The 19,172-nt window shown below is 42.8% G+C and overlaps 1 pseudogene; it reads left to right on the top strand.

Moving 5' to 3' along the window:
* The first annotated feature begins 9 nt into the window (after positions 1-9).
* LOC133775788 (eukaryotic translation initiation factor 3 subunit G-like) lies at positions 10-18,941 on the top strand (annotated as a pseudogene).
* Positions 18,942-19,172: the final 231 nt, after the last annotated feature.

Genomic DNA, 19,172 nt, shown 5'->3' on the forward strand with positions numbered 1-19,172 from the left:
GGCATCCCCATGCAAGCACGTGCCTCCGCGCCCGTGCACCGCTGCTCCCACCCTTCTGCTACCCACGGGGTGAGCTCTCTCTGCTGTGGACTGACAAGCGCTGCTCGTTCTCAACCGTGGGAAAAGGGGCCGGACCCGAGGGATCTGGCGCATCTGCCTCGTCGGTTGGGGTGAACCTTCTGGTTCCGTGCTGTCGGGGCCAAAGGCTCGTTCCCGCTGCGCCTGCTGCTTGGATTGCAGGTGTCGCAACAAACTTTGAGTCGCTACCCCTGCACTGGTGAGCACGCCCCACCTACTGTAGACTCAGCCAAGTGCCTTATCTGGTCTAGTCCGTGGCAGCATGCCCAGAACAAACCTGTCAAGTCTTTCTGCAGCCCCGCGGTTGACCTATCCAGTGAGCGAGCTGGTTCAGAAATGCTTAGACCTAGAGCGCCTCCTCAACCCCCTCCCCAAAATACGCACATCAGTCAGCTTCAAAAGGAGAAGGGGCGTCAACCAACACCAACCTACGAATTTTTTTTTTCTCTCTTTCATTACCCCCACTCTCCTCCCACCCCACCCGCCGCCCCGCTCCAGGAAAGTAGAATTCCAGGGGAAGATTTGAGTTCAGAAGTATCTGACTTTAAGACCAGGCTGAAGCCTTAGGTTGTTTTTTTGACATTTGAGAAAATGGGAATCAGTTGGCACATGTGTTGAGATAAACGGTGAGTAGATACCTAGAAAGGTCTAAAGCCGATTTTTCTTATGAAGAAGAAGATTGTAAATGTGCACATCATCATTACAGGCAGCCCCTGAAGACTAGAAACCTCAGGAGGCCCAGCTCAGAGAGCCACAGGCCATTACCTAACTCCAGGACTGCTAATTAAACCGGGGATATTTAGGGACCTCTGAGGCTACATAAAACTGCATTTATATACAACATCCTTTTAAGATAGCACTGCAGGAGTTAGCAACCCTCTGAAGCCTCGCTGCTCATATTTATTGGAGACTGGTTTTGTGCATGCTTCTGGTCAGCTCCAGGGAGGCAGGGATCCTAAGTGCAAAAGGAAATGCAGAGCAATCTGGAAAGAAGGAAAAGGCCTCCTTTGGTTTCCAAAGATGGAAACCCTGTCTGCACAACCTAGTGTGAGCTAGAGATTTCTTTATTTTACAAATAACCTGGGCTGCCGGCGCCGCGGCTCACTAGGCTAATCCTCCGCCTTGCGGCGCCGGCACACCGGGTTCTAGTCCCGGTCGGGGCACCGGTCCTGTCCCGGTTGCCCCTCTTCCAGGCCAACTCTCTGCTGTGGCCAGGGAGTGCAGTGGAGGATGGCCCAAGTGCTTGGGCCCTGCACCCCATGGGAGACCAGGAGAAGCACCTGGCTCCTGCCATCGGATCAGCGCGGTACGCCGGCCGCAGCGTGCCTACCGCGGCAGCCATTGGAGGGTGAACCAACGGCAAAAGGAAGACCTTTCTCTCTGTCTCTCTCTCACTGTCCACTCTGCCTGTAAAAATAAAATAAAATAACCTGGGCTAAGAAGTCCCTGATGTTTAGGTATTGCATGGTAAAAAGGAGAGCTGTGCTCAATGGGTATCAACTGCTGCTTGGGAGGAAAAGGGGAAATGAAGACACAGTTAAATGAGGGGAGGTAGATTGCGGACGGTTAAGCGTTCCACATTTGTTTCTCAGGTTGCCTGTCTCTGTCCCCAGAGTACCTGCTATTAGCACTGCTCTACTCTGCCTCTCCCCTGGAGCCTACCCTGGGTGGTGATTAGTCTCACAGCGTCTGCTTCCTTGCAAGAAAATGAAACGGGGTTTATTTCTATCTTAGCTGATAATGTCAGGCATCAGGAGAGAGGATCCTCTTTGATTCCCACGGCCCAGAGTTATTCTGAAGTGGAGAGGAAGTGCTGGAATGTGAGAACAGCCTACAAGCACTTCCAGCTGAAGGGAAGTGGAAAATGGGTTTTGCTGCTTCTCTGAGTATCAGGTCCCTCTGCTTCTCTCTAGTGGTGAATGAAAGGATCACCGACGTTGGCAGTTATTTCAGTATCCTGACAGCGGCAGGAGGTGGTCATTAGGACCTGCTGAATAAAAGCCTCCTTCCCTTCCCAGGGTTATGTTCCTGAAAGAAATACTGATGGATCTTTCTTCAGTGTTTGTTTTTCTTCACTTTCTCCTTTTACTTAAGGGCTCCTTTAACCTAGAGACAGAACTGAAATTTCTAAATAGCTGACCTGATGTAATGCAAAGAAAAAAATTTTAATATATTTTAGGTTCAGTTGAAAATAGCTGCTTGAATGTCCAGCTATTACAACATACTGGCTTCCAAGTACTTTGTTTCTTAACCTGTCTAGATTCAGAAGGACCTAGGGAGAAACAGAAAATGTAAAAAAAGGAGATTGATGTAAAGCTTCAGGAGATTATATAGAATAATTAGTGGACGTGATAAACCAGCTTTAATTATAGTTTCTAACAGCTGCTTCCAAAACTGTATTGTTACTCCACCCAAAGAATACACCGCCCCAAATTCCTATTTTCTTTGATACATGAAATGACCCAGCCCTGGATGTGAACAATATAAATAGTTGCTGTGCTCTTCTAGATCCTGTAGCTAAAATGTCTTTTGTGTGAACACTGTGATTGCTATAGCGCCTTTCTCATCTCCCACACACTGACCTTTCAAAAAGAGATTTAAGTCAATGGTTTTAATTGTTAAGCAATCTTCTCTATTTTTATCTGTTTAGCCAGCCAGTGTTTTCCAAATAATCAGGATAGAAAAATATAATAATTACTGGCATGAATTTAAATGGTCTCATTCTTCCAAGGGTCCGAAGGTTTTTCCTTTATTTCATTTGTCCTAGGAACAAATATTGTTGTTCTTCAGTTTACCCAAAACGTTCTCCAGAGGACACTGCTATGGGTCGATTGAGTAACTGTATCATAAAAGAGAATGCTCCATTATTGTCTATGATTTCCATGCCCCAAATCTCTCCTGGAGCTATTTTCTGTGGCAGTCTCTCACAAAATAGATTTTTTTTTTTTTTTTTTAATTGCTAGGTCTAGGTCTAGGCCCAGAACTGTATTAGCATCATTTTTGCCTCCTTCTGTTGGCCACAAGATTCAAGAGAAGGGAAACAGGCTTCACCTTGTGGTGGGAAGGTGGAAATGCATGTACAGGGATGGAAGGATGGACGTTAGTGGTCATCTCTCATATATAAATGACTCCTAAAAATCGCAACAAAAGCAAAAATAAAACAGTTTTCTCTGTACTGTTAGGTCAACTTTACCTAGCATCGCTATCATCTAAGAATCCTCACTATCAGCTGACAATTGGATTAGCAGCTAAATCTTTTCTGTATTGATCCTTAATCTTGTAATTTTTTGTTGACCATTTATTTTACATGTATATTTATACTCTAGGGTTAATAAATTCCACAAAATTTTTGTTAAAATTCAATGAAAGAAAAATTATGTATTTTTACACAAATTCATGAAAGAATAGCAGAGAGAAGATAACACTTATCTCCAATTATTTCTTTTCATTTATTGCTTAAAAATTTTTTACAATGATCATTTATTATTTTAATAAGGCAAAAAGGTGACTTATCCAATAGAATTAAAACTAAATATTATCAAAAGATTATCAATTAACCTGGCATAAGCTCAATTCTAATTTTATTTTTAAATAAATAAGCACACTATTGGATAGTGAGAGAGAGAGAGACAGAGAGACAGGCAGAGTGGATAGTGAGAGAGACAGAGAGAAAGGTCTTCCTTTTTGCCATTGGTTCACCCTCCAATGGCCGCTGCGGCCAGCTCATCACGCTGATCCGAAGCCAGGAGCCAGGTGCTTCTCCTGGTCTCCCATGCGGGTGCGGGGCCCAAGCACTTGGGCCATCCTCCACTGCCTTCCCGGGCCATAGCAGAGGGCTGGCCTGGAAGAGGGGCAACCGGGATAGAATCCAGCACCCCAACCGGGACTAGAACCTGGTGTGCTGGCGCTGCAAGGTGGAGAATTAGCCTGTTAAGCCACGGTGCCAGCCACACTAAGGAATTCCTAGTGTTACTGAAAAGTGATCCCTGTTAAATCTAAGAGTGGAAAAAGAGAGGGAGGAGATGAACAATTTGGAACATGCTCAATCGGACTGGCCGCAAATGGTGGAGTTAGAAATATGCCAGGGGATTCCAACACAATCCCATCAAGATGGCATGTACCAATGCCATCGCACTAGTCCAAGTGATCAATTTCAGCTCACAATTGATAGCTCTGATAGGTCTAAGAGTCAAAGAGATCACACAAACAAGACAAGTATCTGCTAATACTAACTGATAGAATCAAAAAGGGAGAGAAAGATCCAACATGGGAAGTGGGATACACAGCAGACTCATAGGATGGCAGATGTCCTAAACAACACTCTGGCCTCAGAATCAGCCCTCAAGGCATTCAGATCTGGCTGAAGAGCCCATGAGAGTATAGCAGGCATGGAAAGCCAAGATATCATGGAAAAAAAAAAAAAAAGACCTAAATGAATGATCTCGGTGAGTGAGATCCCAGTGGAAAGAACGGGACCATCAAAGAAGGAGGTACCCTTCTCCGAAGGGAGGAGAGAACTTCCACTTTGACTATGACCCTATCGGAATAAGATCAAAGTCAGCGAACTCTAAAGGCTTCCATAGCCCTGGCAACTCATGACTAGAGCCTAGGGAGATTGCTGACGCCATGAACAGGAGTGTCAAATTGTTAAATCAGCAACAGGAGTCACTGTGTACTTACACCCCATGTGGGATCTGTCCCTAATGTGTCGTCTAAAGCCAAGTGATGCTATAACTAGTACTGAAACAGTATTTTTATACTTTGCGTTTCTGTGTGGGCACAAACTGATGAGGTCTTTGCTAATTATATACTGAAGTGATCTTCTGTATATAAAGAGAATTGGAAATGAAAAAACAAAACAACCTGGTTTTAAAATGGAAATGGCATAGAAAATTAATTAAATTGAAAAAAAAATTATGTGGGATCTCTGTCTTTAATGTGCTGTACATTGCTATTTAATGCTAAAATTAGTAATCCAATGGTAGTTTTTTCACTTTATGTTGCTATATGGGCAAAATGTTGAAATCTTTACCTAATATATACTAAACTGGTCTTCTGTATACAAAGAGAATTGAAAATGAATCTTTACATGAATGGAAGGGGAAAGGGAGCGGGAAAGGGGAGGGTTGCGGGCGGGAGGGAAGTTATGGGAGGGGGGAAGCCATTGTAACACATAAGCTATACTTTGGAAATTTATATTCATTAAATAAAAGTTTAATAATAATAAAAAAAAAAAACCTAACAGTCTGTTTAGAGTCTGTTCCACCATAGAAATACATGGGAGGGGCCGGTGCTGTGACGCAGGTTAATCCTCCGCCTAAGGTGCTGGCATCCCACATGGGCGCTGGTTCCAGCCCCGGCTGCTCCTCTTCTGATCTAGCTCTGTGCTGATGGTCTGGGAGGGCAGTGTAAGATGGCCCAAGTGCTTGGACCCCTGCAGCCACGGTGAGAGACCCGGAGGAGGCTCCTGGCTCCTGGCTTCTGGCTTCGAATTGGCCCAGTTCTGGCCTTTGAAGCCATTTGGGGAGTGAACCAGTAGATAGAAGACCTTTCTCTGTCTCTCCCTTTCACTGTCTGTAACTCTGTCAAATAAATAAATAAAATAAAATAAAAAAATACATGGGAGTATCTTCCATAAATGGAGATGTCATATAGTAGATGAGTTGAATACTGTATCTTCCCTAGGTCAGTTGTCAATTAGGTCTATGTGTCACTCTTTGTACTATTTAATAAACTTTGCTGCTCCAAAAAAAAAAAAAAGAGAGAGAAATATTCCTCCAGAAACAATTATATAATACCACAGTATCACCACGGTACTTGATTAAAGGCAATGGCAATTACTTTACGGTGTGATAGTGTTAAGATCTAAAAGAAATCTTAGAGATCCCCTAGTTCACCAATCCCATTTTACAAATGAAGAAACTGAAGCCCAAAGGGTGTTATTAACCCAGATTGCGTAACAACTCATTAAAGGATCCTGGCTTGGAGCCTGGAAAATTTCCTGACACCCCATCATTGAAAAAAGATGGGAAGAAAACTTAGCTCTTACAGAAACCTAAACAAATGAATTAGAGAAATTTGACTAGGGGTGACTTTTAATGCCATTTTCAAGCCTTATTTGGGAGTGAACAAAGGGAAAAGTTAGATTGCCTATGTAGAGGTCATAAATTGTGTTTAGAACATAGAAAGATGGGATAAGTCAACAATATGTCTTTTTGTGTCCTAAAATTTGCCTATGAAGATTAGGGCCTTCAGGTTCAAACGTGAACTTGAATTGCCACCAGTTAAAAGTTTGCTTCTCACTCTCCATTTCTAAAATTAGTGGAAGAGTATCTTCCAAAGTAGGATAAAAAGGAGACAACCTTTTTATGTGGGCTCAGCAAAAAGGGACAGTGAGGGCTGTGCTCTTTTGAAAGGAAGGAAACACCAAAACCCCCTGGGAACAAGGAGAACGCTGCCACCTGCTGAAGAGTTGGTGTCAACAAAAATGCTGACGCACAGCATTAATGGGAGTCCTTCATTCATCGTGCCTCAAAATCAGTTAATAGACCGCTTTACAATCAGAGACAAGTTCACCAGGCCAATTGGTGCTGCAGGAAGTTTAATTTGTCTCCGGTATGAGGTGGTAGAGGATTACAAATTTTCCTTTCTTCCACAAATAGTATGCCTAATAGCTTTGAATTTTTTCTCAAGACCTAGATGGCAAAATATTAGAATATATTTGTTTGAGGCTACATAAAAAGTGATATGCAAAGACAGAGCAATTCAATTTATTCAAGAAATACATGCACATGGATCAAATTTCCCAGTAACTCGCCACTACCCTCTCCAGGTAAATGTCTCCTTTATCCCCTTTTACTCTTCCCATTTCTTTCTCTTCTATTCACATGCAAAATTTGAAAATACACAATGGATAACTGCAAGAGAGGGCTGGGAGAAAGTTGCTGATCCTTTATATAACGTCTCAGTTTTTCTCCTCTTTCCTCCATCTTTCCATTGTCCTTTACTCCTACTCTCTCACTTTTCTTTTTTCCTGTCCCCATTTTCCTACTCCTCACCTCTATATTTCAAAATCCCCATTATTAATATACAAGAAACTGCTATGTATGGGAAGTTAGGGAGGAAGGTAATACAGGACTGCAGAGTTACACAACTGTAAGAACATCAATTCACATCATATCAATGCCTTTTGATTTTCAACCACATAAATGTAATATTTTTTATTTAATGTTTTTGAGCCTGGTCTTGGTACCTAATAGTAAACCGCTATTTAAATTTGAATGTGTTCTTCCTATTTAACTCTGCTGAGTTATAAGTTTCTTATTTAAATAATGTCTTGGGATTAATAGAATAATTCAATAGGCATTTTACTCCTGTTTTATTTAGATTTTTCTGTCTTGTAGGAACTTCAGAAAGAATCCATAGGAATACCCAATGTTTTTAGATCTAGCTTAGACTGGAAACTTTATCTTTTCAAAAAACAACAGTTTTGTGGATTTTGGCTACTTAAGTGTACTCAATGTGTTACATTCCCTAAAAGATACACAGGTTGTGTATTGCAGGAAGCCCTAGGAGAAAAATATATATTTGTATTCATGCTACTTAAAAACTAATTTGGGAATATTTCAAATTCCTTAACAAATTTCATGAAATTGTAGGATTGAGAGAAAGCTAATGGTAGAAATGGTTCATTTTTCAGAGGGGAAAAAATCCTCATGTACATGGTTCTGAGCCCTGGGTCTTATCTGAAATTTCTTTTCTGGGTGCAATACCTTTGTCTTGGCTGCCTTTTAGACCACAGCCCTAGGTCATTGGCTACTGGAATTCACAGGACCACTTTCTTCCTGTATCACTTGTTGAACCAAGTAGGAGGGATGCCTTACTTAAGTTGTGCCTTATTATAAATGTGTTCTTGTGGGCTTGCTAATTTTAAAATAGGATTGTCTGCACTTCAAATCTTGTTTGTTTTACAATGTTGAGGCGTTTGTCCTATTAACTAGTCAATTTTTCCTTAAGATTTGAATTTGGCACACATTTTCTCAGTATTTAGAGTAGAATTAAACTATGTTCTACTGGAGAAGGACTATTATTCTAGTTTTGAAATGTACTTTTCGGCCAGCGCCATGGCTTAACAGGCTAATCCTCCACCTTGCGGCACCGGCACACCGGGTTCTAGTCCCGGTTGGGGCGCCGGATTCTATCCCGGTTGCCCCTCTTCCAGGCCAGCCCTCTGCTATGGCCCGGGAAGGCAGTGGAGGATGGCCCAAGTCCTTGGGCCCTGCACCCGCATGGGAGACCAGGAGAAGCACCTGGCTCCTGGCTTCGGATCAGCACAATGAGCTGGCCGCAGCGGCCATTGGAGGGTGAACCAATGGCAAAAAGGAAGACCTTTCTCTCTGTCTCTCTCTCACTATCCACTCTGCCTGTCAAAAAAAAAAAAAAAAAAAAAAAAAAGAGAGAGAGAGAGAAATGTACTTTTCATGGGGCCAGTGCTGTGGCATGGTGGGTAAAGCTGCTACCTGCAGTGCCAGCATCCCTTATGGGTGCCGATTCGAGTCCCAGCTGCTCCACTGCTGATCTAGTTTTCTGCTATGACCTGGAAAAGCAGTGGAAGATGGCCCAAGTGCTTGGGCCCCCGCACCCACCTGGGAGACCCAGAAGAAACTCTTGTCTCCTGGCTTCAGATCTCCGCAGCTCCGATCACTGCGGCCAACTGGGGAGTGAACCAGCGGATGGAAGATGTCTCTCTCTCTCTCTCTACCTCTACCTCTACCTCTACCTCTACCTCTACCTCCACCTCCACCTCCACCTCCACCTCCACCTCCACCTCTCCTTCTCTCTCTGTGTAACTCTTTCAAATAAATAAATAATTTTTTTTAAAAAAAAGGAAATTACTTTCCTTTTTAATCACATCCATAAATTTACAAGTCAGGAATTTTTTGCCCCAAGAGTAAGCTGCCTTGATAGCTTGTTTGGCTTGGGTTTATCTTCAGAAAGTAGGTTAGGCAGGCCTGAACCCTGGTTCTCCTAGACTGTACGCAATATTTCTAGTAACTTTCTCCATGAGAAAGCTGTTTATTTTGCAATTACAAGAGGAAGGCCAGGCCTGACAGGCATTTGTGCTTCAACATACAGAATATAAACAAATGACAGTGTACTATCTTGCTTGGTGTAAACTAATAGTTCCATTTAAAGAAAGAAATGTGGAAGTCATGAATAAAATATGTCCTGAGGTTGTCACAAGCCAAATTATAGAAAGAAACAGAGTTTTTCATAGACACTCATTGGTCATCACTTACTTAAATGAAGTGACTGTGGCATTTTCCTAAAGTTAGATAACTCTTAAGATGCAAATATATGGATTTTCAGAAAGTTTGTTCTGGAATCCTTGAGAGGCAAGAAAATGTCCTTAGTGATGTGGCTTTGGTGAAACAGTCACACAGCTTAGGAGACACAATGTCAGCCATTTTGGTTTTGAGTATAAACATCAGACTAGTGGCTTTCAAAATGGAAAACAAGGCACTTAGCTTTAAGGAATCAATCCCTGATCTTTAGTTTCCTTATATTCTCGCTCATAAGTACCTGGAAACCAGTGTAGAAAAGTGACTGTGGGGGATCTCTGTCTCACCCCTCTCCCTCTTCACACCTCTCCATCTAAATGCTGAAGCGAGGACAATTGGTCCTCCCTCTACGGTTCTGCATTCATGGTTCAACCCCTTGTGGGTTGCAACTACATTGGAAAAAACATAGAATCTGAACTGAACATGTAGTTTTTTCTTGTCATTATTTTCTAAACAACTATAACAACTATTTGTATAGCATTTATGTTGTATTAGGTGGATTATAAGTAATCTAGAGAGGGCAGGCATTTGGTGGAGCACGAAAAGACGCTGCTTGGGACACTTGCATACCATTTCAGAGTGCCTGGTTTCAGTACTGGCTACTATGTTTCTGATCCAACTTCCTGTTAATGCACACCTTTGAAAGCAATAGATGATAGCTCAAGTACTTGGGTCCACAGATGAAACTCAGGGCTCCTGCTTCGGCCACAACCAGTCCCAAATGTTGAAGCCATCTGAGGAGTGAACCAGTGGATGAAACATCTGTGTGTGTGTGTGTGTGTGTGTCTGTAACCCTGCCTTTCAAGTAAATAAATAAATCTTTTTCCCCATTCTTATTTTTTTATGAGATCTATTTTCTTTTTTAAAGTTTTATTTAATAAATATAAATTTCATAGGTACAGCTTTAGGAATATAGCAGTTCTTCTCTCTATACCTGCCCTCCCACTCTCACTCCTGTTCCACCTCCTACACTCTCTCCCATCCCATTCTTCATTAAGATTCATTTTTAATTATCTTTATATACAGAGGATCAACTCTATACTAAGTAAAGATTTCAACAGTTTGCACCCACACAGACACACAAAGTATAAAGTACTGTTTGAAGATAAGTTTTACCATTAATTCTCATAGTACAACACTTTAAGGACAGAGGTCCTACAAGGGGAGCAAGTGCACAGTGACTCCTGATGTTGATTTAACAATTGACACTCTTATTTATGACGTCAGCAATCACCCAAGGCTCTTGTCATGAGCTGCCAAGGCTTTGGAAGCCTCTTGAGTTCACAAACTCCGACATTATTTAGACAAGGCCATAATCAAAGTGGAAGTTCTCTCCTCCCTTCAGAGAAAGTATCTCCTCCTTTCATGGCCCCTTCTTTCCACCGGGATCTCACTCACAGAGATGTGAAATCTATTTTCAATTGACTTTATACACATATGATTAACTCTATGTTAAGTAAAGAGTTCAACAACTAACATGAAGACGAGAAAAAAAAACTGTTCCTCAAGAGTCAAGATGAGGATTGTTCAAGTCATTGCTTCTCAAGGAGTCAGTTTCACTTCTAAAGATTTCCTTTTAGGTGCTCTACTAGTTATCAGAGATCAGGGAAAACATGTGGTATTTGTCACTTCGGCACTGGCTTATTTCACTAAGTATGATGTTTTCCAGGTTCATCCATTTTGTCGCAAATGGCCAGTTTCATTTTTCTGCCACTGTATAGTATTCCATAGAGTACATATCCAATAATTTCTTTATCCAGTCTTCAGTTGACGGGCATTTAGGTTGATTCCATGTCTTAGCTATTGTGAATCGAACTGCTATAAACATGGGGGTGCAGATAAGTCTTTTATTTGCTGATTTCATTTCCCTTGGGTAAATTCCCAGGAGTGGGATGGCTGGGTCATATGGTAGGTATATATTCAGATTTCTGAGGTATCTCCAAACTGCCTTCCATAGTGGTTTTAGCAGTTTACATTCATACTAACAGCAGTTTCGAGTACCTTTTCCCCCACATCCTTGCCAGCATTTGTTATTTGCTGATTTCTGTACAAAAGCCATTCTAATGGGGGTGAGGTGAAACCTCATTGTGGTTTTGATTTTTACTTCCCTGATGGTTAGTGATCCCGAACTCTTTTTCATGTGTCTGTGGGCCATTTGGATTTCCTTTTTTGAAAAATGTCTGTTTAAGCCTTTTTCCCATTTTTTAACTGGGTTGTTTGTTTTGTTGTTGTGGAGTTTCTTGATCTCTTTATATATTCTGATTATTAATCCTTTATCAGTTACATAGTTTGGAAATAATTTCTCCCATTCTGTCATTTGCCTCTTCACTTTCCTGATTGTTTCTTTTGCAGTACAGAAGGTTTTCAATTTGATGAAATCTCATTTGTTAATTTTGGCTTTGACTGCCTGTGCCTCTAGGGTCTTTTCCAAGAACTCTTTGCCTATGCCAATATCTTTCAGGGTTTCCTCAATGTTCTCTAATAATTTGATGCTATCAGGTTATAGATTTATGTCTTTAAACCATTTTTGAATAGGTTTTTCTGTAAGGTGTAAGGTAGGGGTCCAGCTTCTTACTTCTGCATGTGGAAATCCAGTTTTCCCTGTATGATTTGTTGAAGAGACTACCCTTGCTCCAGGGATTGGTTCTAGCTCCTTGGTCATATATAAGTTGGTTGTAGATGCTTCGATTGATTTCTGGCATTTCTATTCTGTTCTGTTGTATCCATTTGTTTTTGTATCAGCACCAGGCTGTTTTGAGTATAACTGCCTTGTAGTATGTGTTGAAATCTGGTATTCTGATGCCTCCCGGTTTTTTGTTGTATAAGCTTTAGCTATTCAAGATTTCCTGTGTTTCCATATGAATTTCAGCATCATTTTTTCCAGATCTGAGAAGAATGTCGTTGGTATTTTGATTGGTATTGCATTGAATCTGCAAATTGCTTTCAGAAGAATGGACATTTTCATGATGTTGATTCTTCTAATTCATGAACATGGAATTTTTTTTTTGTATCTTCTATTTCTTTCTTTAATGATTTTTAATTCTCAGTGTAGAGATCTTTGACACCCTTGGTTAAGTTTATTCAAAGGCATTTGATTTCTTTGTAACTGTTTTGAATGGGATTGATCTTAGAAGTTCAACCTAGGCCAGTGCCATGGCTCAATAGGCTAATCCTCTGCCTGCGGTGCCGGCACACCGGGTTCTAGTCCCAGTCGCAGCACCGGATTCTGTCTCAGTTGCCCCTCTTCCAGTCCAGCTCTCTGCTGTGGCCCGGGAGTGCAGTGGAGGATGGCCCAAGTCCTTGGGCCCTGCAACCGCATGGGAGACCAGGAGAAGCTCCTGGCTCCTGGCTTCGGATCAGTGTGCCAGCCATAGCACACTGGCCACAGCGGCCATTGAAGGGTGTCTGTCTCTCTCTCTCTCACTGTCCACTCTGCCTGTCAAAAAAAAATGAAGAAGAAGAAGCTCAACCTCAGCATTGGCATTGTCTGTGTATACAAAGGCTGTTGATTTTTGTGTATTGACTTTATATCCTGCTACTTTACCAAACTCTTCTATGAGTTCCAATAGTCTCTTAGTAGAGTCTTTTGGATCCTCTCTATATAGAATAATGTCACCTGCAAATAGGGATAGTTTGACTTCCTTCTTCTGAATTTGTATCTCTTTGATTTCTTTTTCTTGCCTAATGGCTCTGGCTAAAACTTCCAGGAGTAGATTGAATAGCAATGGTGAGAGTGGTTATCCTTGTCTGATAACTGGATCTCAGTGGGAATGCTTCCAACTTTTCTCCATTCAGTAGGACACAGGCCATATGTTTGTTGTAAATTTCCTTGATTGTATTGAAGAATGTTCCTTCTATATCCAATTTGCTTAAGGTTTTCATCATGAAAGGGTATTGTATTTTTTAAAGAGATTTTATTTATTTATTTGAGAGGTAGAGTTACAGACAGTGAGAGAGAGAGACAGAGACAAAGATCTTTCTTCTGTTGGTTCACTCCCCGAATAGCTGCAACAGCCAGAGCTGTGCCGATCCAAAGCCAGGAGCCAGGTGCTTCTTCCTGGTCTCCCATGTGGATGCAGGGCCCCATTCACTTGGGCCATCTTCTACTGCTTTCCCAGGCCACAGCAGAGAGTTGGATTAAAAGAAGAGCAGCCAGGACTAGAACCTGCGCCCATATGGGATGCTGGCGCCACAGGCAAAGGATTAATCTACTGTTAATGTGATTTTTCACATTGATTGATTTGTGAATGTTGAACCATCCCTGCATACCTGGGCTAAGTCCCATTTGGTCTGCGTGAATGATCTTTCTGATGTGTTGTTGGATTCGATTGGCTAGTATTTTTGTTGCGGATTTTGCATCTACGTTCATTAGAGACATTTGTCTGTAGTTCTCTTTCTCTGTTGTGCCTTTTCTTGGTTTAGGAATTAAGGTGATACTGGCTTCACAGTAAGAATTTGAGAGGATTCCCTCCCTTTCCATTGTTTTGAATAATTTGAGAAGTACTGGAGTTAGTTCTTTAAATGTCTGGTAGAGGAGCCAGTGCTGTGGCGCAGTGGGTTAACACCCTGGCCTAAAGCATTGGCATCCCATATGGGTGCCGGTTCTAGTCCTGGCTGCTCCTTTTCTGATCCAGCTCTCTGTTGTGGCCTGGGAAAGCAGTAGAAGATGGCCCAAGTCCTTGGGCCTCTGCACCCATGTGGGAGAACCAGAAAAAGCTGGCTCCTGGCTCCTGGCTCCTGGCTTCAGATCGGCGCAGCTCTGGGGAGTGAACCAGCAGATGGAAGACTTCTCTCTGTCTTTACCTCTCTATGTAACTCTGTCTTTCAAATAAATAAAATAAATTTTTAAAAAATGTCTGGTAGAATTTAGCAGTGAAACCATCTGGTCCTGGGTTCTTCTTTGTTGGGAGGGTCTTTATTACTGATTCAACTTCCATCTTGGTGATGGGTCTGTTTAGGTTTTCCATGTCTTCATGGCTCAATGTAGGTAGGTTGTATGTGTCCTGGAATCTATCCATTTCTTCTAGGTTTCCCGGTTTGTTGGCACACTGCTCTTTGTAGTAATTTCTCATATTCTTTTTATTTCTATGGTGTCTGTGGTTATATTTCATTTTGTCATCTCTAATTTTATTGATTTGAGTCTTCTCTCTCCTTCTTTTGGTTAGTTGGGCCAATGGTGTATCAATTTTATTTTTTCAAAAAACTAGCTCTTCATTTTGCTAATCTTTTGTATTCTTTTGTTTTCAATTTTGTTGATTTCTTCCCTAATTTTAATTATTTATTTATTTATTTATTTATTTATTTTTTTTGACAGGCAGAGTGGACAGTGAGAGAGAGAGACAGAGAGAAAGGTCTTCCTTTGCCATTGGTTCACCCTCCAATGGCCGCCGCGGCCGGCATGCTGCTGCTGGCGCACCACGCTGATCCGAAGGCAGGAGCCAGGTGCTTCTCCTGGTCTCCCATGGGGTGCAGGGCCCAAGCACTTGGGCCATCCTCCACTGCACTCCCTGGCCACAGCAGAGAGCTGGCCTGGAATAGGGGCAACTGGGACAGAATCTGGTGCCCCAACCAGGACTAGAACCCGGTGTGCCGGCGCCGCAAGGCAGAGGATTAGCCTACTGAGCCGCAGTGCTGGCCCTAATTATTTATTTTCTCCTACTAGTTTTGGGTCTGGTTTGCTGTTGTTTTCCTAGATCCTTGAGCTGCATTGATAGCTCATTTATTTGGTGCCTTTCCAATTTCTTGATGTAGGCACCAATTGCTATAAACTTTCCTCTTCACACTGCTTTTTCTGTATCCCATAAGTTTTGATATGTTGTGGTGTTGTCTTCATTTGTTTCCAGAAATTTTTTTATTTCTCCTATGACCCACTGTTCATTCAGGATCATGTTGTTCAGTCTCCAAGTATTTGAGTATGTTCTAGAGATTCCTGAATTGTTGATTTCCAGCTTCATTGCATTGTGGTCCGAGGAGATGCATGGTATGATTTCAATTTTTTTGAATTTGCTGAGACTGGCTTTATGGCCTAGCATGTGGTCAATCCTAGAGAAAGTTCCATGCACTGGTGAGAAGAATGTATATTTTGCAACTGTAGGATGAAAAGTTCTGTAGATATCTGTTACATCCATTTGGTCTATAGTGTGATTAACTCTGCTGTTTTCTTGCTAATTTTCTGTCTGGTTGATCTGTCCATTGCTGAAAGTGGGGTACTGAAATCCCCTGTTACTATTGTATTTTAGTCTATGTCTCCCTTTAGGTCTCTTAACATTTCTTTTAAATAGCCAGGTGCCATGTAATTAGGTGCATATACATTTATAATAGTTAAATCTTCCCATTGAATTGGTCCCTTAATCATTACATAGTGCCATTCTTCGTCTCTTTTAACAGTTTTTGTGTTAAAGTCTATTTTGTCTGATATCAGGATGGTTACACCAGCTCTTTTTTGGTTTCTGATAGCATAGAATATCTTTTTCTATCCTTTCACTTTTGGTCTATGTGCATCTTTGGTGGTGAGATGTGTTTCATGTAGGCAGCAAATGAATGTGTTTTGTTTTTTAATCCACTCAGCCAGTCTGTGTCATCTAACTGGACAGTTGAGACCATTTACATTCAAGGTAACTATTGATAAGTAATGATTTTGCCCTGCCATCTTTCCATAAATATCTCAATTTTTTACTTTGGATTTCCTTTGTATTTTTACTGGGAAATATTCTTCCTTTACCTTCTTCCATAGTGATGACCATGTTTCTGTGTGCAGCATATCCTTAAACATCTTCTGCAGGGCTGGACAGGTGGTGACAAATTCTTTCAATTTCTGTTTTTTATGGAAGGTCTTTATTTTACCTTCATTCATAAATGAGAGCTTTGCAAGGTACGGTATTCTGGGTTGACAGTTCTTTTCTCTCAAGACTTGGAATATATCTTTTTTTTAAAAGATTTTATTTATTTATTTGAGAGGTAGAGTTACAGACAATGAGAGGGAGAAACGTAGAGAAAGGTCTTCTGTTCGTTGGTTCACTCCCCAGTAGCTGAAACAGTCGGAGCTGCGCCAATCCGAAGCCAGGAGCCAGATGCTTCTTCCTGGTCTCCTGCATGAGTGCAGGGGCCCAAGGACTTGCACCAACTTCAACTGCTTTCCCAGGCCACAGAAGAGAGCTGGATCAGAAGAGGAGCAGCCAGGACTAGAACTGGCACCCATATGGGATGCTGGCGCCACAGGCGGAGGATTAACCCACTGCACCACAGTGCCAGCCCCTGGAATATATCTTGCATTCTCTCCTAGCCTGAAGGGCTTCTGATGAGAAGTCCACTGTAAGTCTAATTGGAGATCCTCTGAAAGTAATCTGGCATTTCTCTGGTGCACAGGACTGGCACTGTGGCGTGGTAGGCGAAGCCTTTGCTTGCAGTGCCAGCATCCCATATGGGCACTGGTATGTGTCCCGGCTGCTCCTCTTCCAATCAAGCTCTCTGCTAATGGCCTGGGAAAGCAATGGAAGATGGCCCAAGTGCTTGAGCCCCTATACTCACGTGGGAGATCCAGAAGAAGCTCTTTGGATCAGCTCAGCTCCGCTATTGTGGCCATTTGGGGATTGAACCAATGAAGGGAAGACCTTTCTCTCTGTCTCTCTCTCGTCTGTAACTCTACCTCTCAAATAAATAAGTTAAATCTTAACAAAAAAGTATTTGGTTCCCTTCTACCCATGTAGCTGACCCAAATTGAATTCCAGCTCCTATCTTTGGCCTGGCCCAGCCTTGGCTATTGTGGGCATTTGGGGAGCAAACTAAAAGATGGAAGATCTCTGTTTCTCTATTTCTGTGTGTGTGTGCATTTCAAATAAAATGGCAATAAAATCTAAAAATAAATAAAACATTCAAGTTATTTGTGCATAGGTTTTTTAGAGAACTTGAGCATTCTTTTTTTTAAAAGATTTTATTTATTTATTTGAGAGGTAGAGTTAAAGACAGTGAGAGGGAGATACAGAGACAGAGAGAAAGGCCTTCCATCTGCTGGTTTGCTGCTCGTCACAGGGCAGCAGGTCTGATAGAGCTCCTCAGGGCCAGCCTGGGGAGCTCGGCCCAGCCAAGCGGGATGATGAGTGTCAGCGGCAAAGGAATCACACCAGAGCTGGGAGATCAGTCAACGCCCAGGGCACAGCCGGGTTCTTGACTTTATTGGGAGGGGGAAAAGCTTTTATAGACACAGAAAGGGGGCTGTCCAGGGCACAAGGGAACTGAGCCAACCAGCTGAAAGGTAAGGCAGGACACGAGCCGGGCACATCCTCAAGGGCCAATCACAGCCGAGGACACATACTGTTCACGAGTACGGAAGTCTCCTGTCATGCTAGGTACCTCCCCTGGGGACCATCTTGGTTGGAAACGCTGAGTCACTGGAATGCGGAAGTGTGGCAAATTCGAGCAAAGGTTTAACGGCCTTGTTTCCTTTTCAATTGGAGTCCCCCCCACACACACCAGTTCACTCCCCAAATGGCCACAACAGCTGGAACTCTGCCAATCTGAAGCCAGGAGCCAGGTGCTTCTTCCTGATCTCCCATGTGGGTGCAGGAGCCCAAGCACTTGGGCCATCTCCTACTGCTTTCCCAGGCCACACCAGAGAGCTGGATTAGAAGAAGAGCAGCCAGGACTAGAACCTGCACCCATATGGGATGCTGGCATTGCAGGTGGAGGATTAACCTACTGCACTACAGCACCGGCCCCAAGCATTCTTATATTTTGGTATCATCCAGGTCCTGAAAACAATGCCTATGGATCCCAGAGCACAGCTGTGTGTTCCCCAATAGTGATATTCGTGCTGAGAAATCAAATGCTTTTACTAACAAATCCACTGAAGCTAGAGTATTTCATTTAATTTTCTTTCTGGTATACTGAAGACTTATTCAAATTGTCCACTGACATATCATTAAAGTTACCACATGCAGTATGGCACATATTTGGGAAAGCTTTTAAATAAATGAGTGATGTCCCAGCAAAGAGGACCTGAACTGCCAGGAGGAGGAGGATCTGATGAACAAGCTCAAGTGCCAGAAGATCGTGTCCTGCCGCATCTGCAAGGGGGACCACTGAACCACCCACCACCCCTACAGGGACACACTGGGGCCCATGCAGAAGGAGCTGGCCAAGCAGCTGGGCCTGTTCACCAGCAAGAAGGAGAAGCTGCTCGGAGAGCTGGAGCCTGTACAGGCTACCCAGAACAAGACGGGCAAGTACGTGCCTCCAAGCCTGCGGGACGCACCAGTCACCATAGAGAGGCCACACAGCCCACATGCCACTATCCACATCACCAACCTGTCTGAGGACATGCATCAGACTGACCTACAGGAGCTCTTCCAGCCCTTCAGCTACATTTCCCTGGACAACGACAAGACCACTGGCTAGTCTAAGGGCTTTGCCTTACTTAGCTTCTGCCACCACCAGGACGCCACCCACACCATCGCCAAGGGGTCAGGCTTCGGCTATAACCACCTCATTCTCAACATGGAATAGGCCAAGCCATCCATTAACTAAGCCAGTTGCTGCTGCTACCACCACCACTTGTGCCCTTCATGACAAAAGGTAGCCTCTGGGGGCAGGGAGGCTCTGACTGCAGGAAAAGAGCTCAAAAAAAAAAAAAAATCCTGCAATGGCACAGCTAAGCAAAAGGTAAAACTAGGTTCAGAAGCAGAAAGTCTTGTTTCTAGTGCTTGAAATGAAACCAGTGAGCTGTGCTGACTCTTGAATACTATCTTGCCTTTTAAT

The sequence above is a fragment of the Lepus europaeus genome, chromosome 17, assembly GCF_033115175.1.
Source record: "Lepus europaeus isolate LE1 chromosome 17, mLepTim1.pri, whole genome shotgun sequence".
NCBI classification, from domain to species: Eukaryota; Metazoa; Chordata; class Mammalia; order Lagomorpha; family Leporidae; genus Lepus; species Lepus europaeus.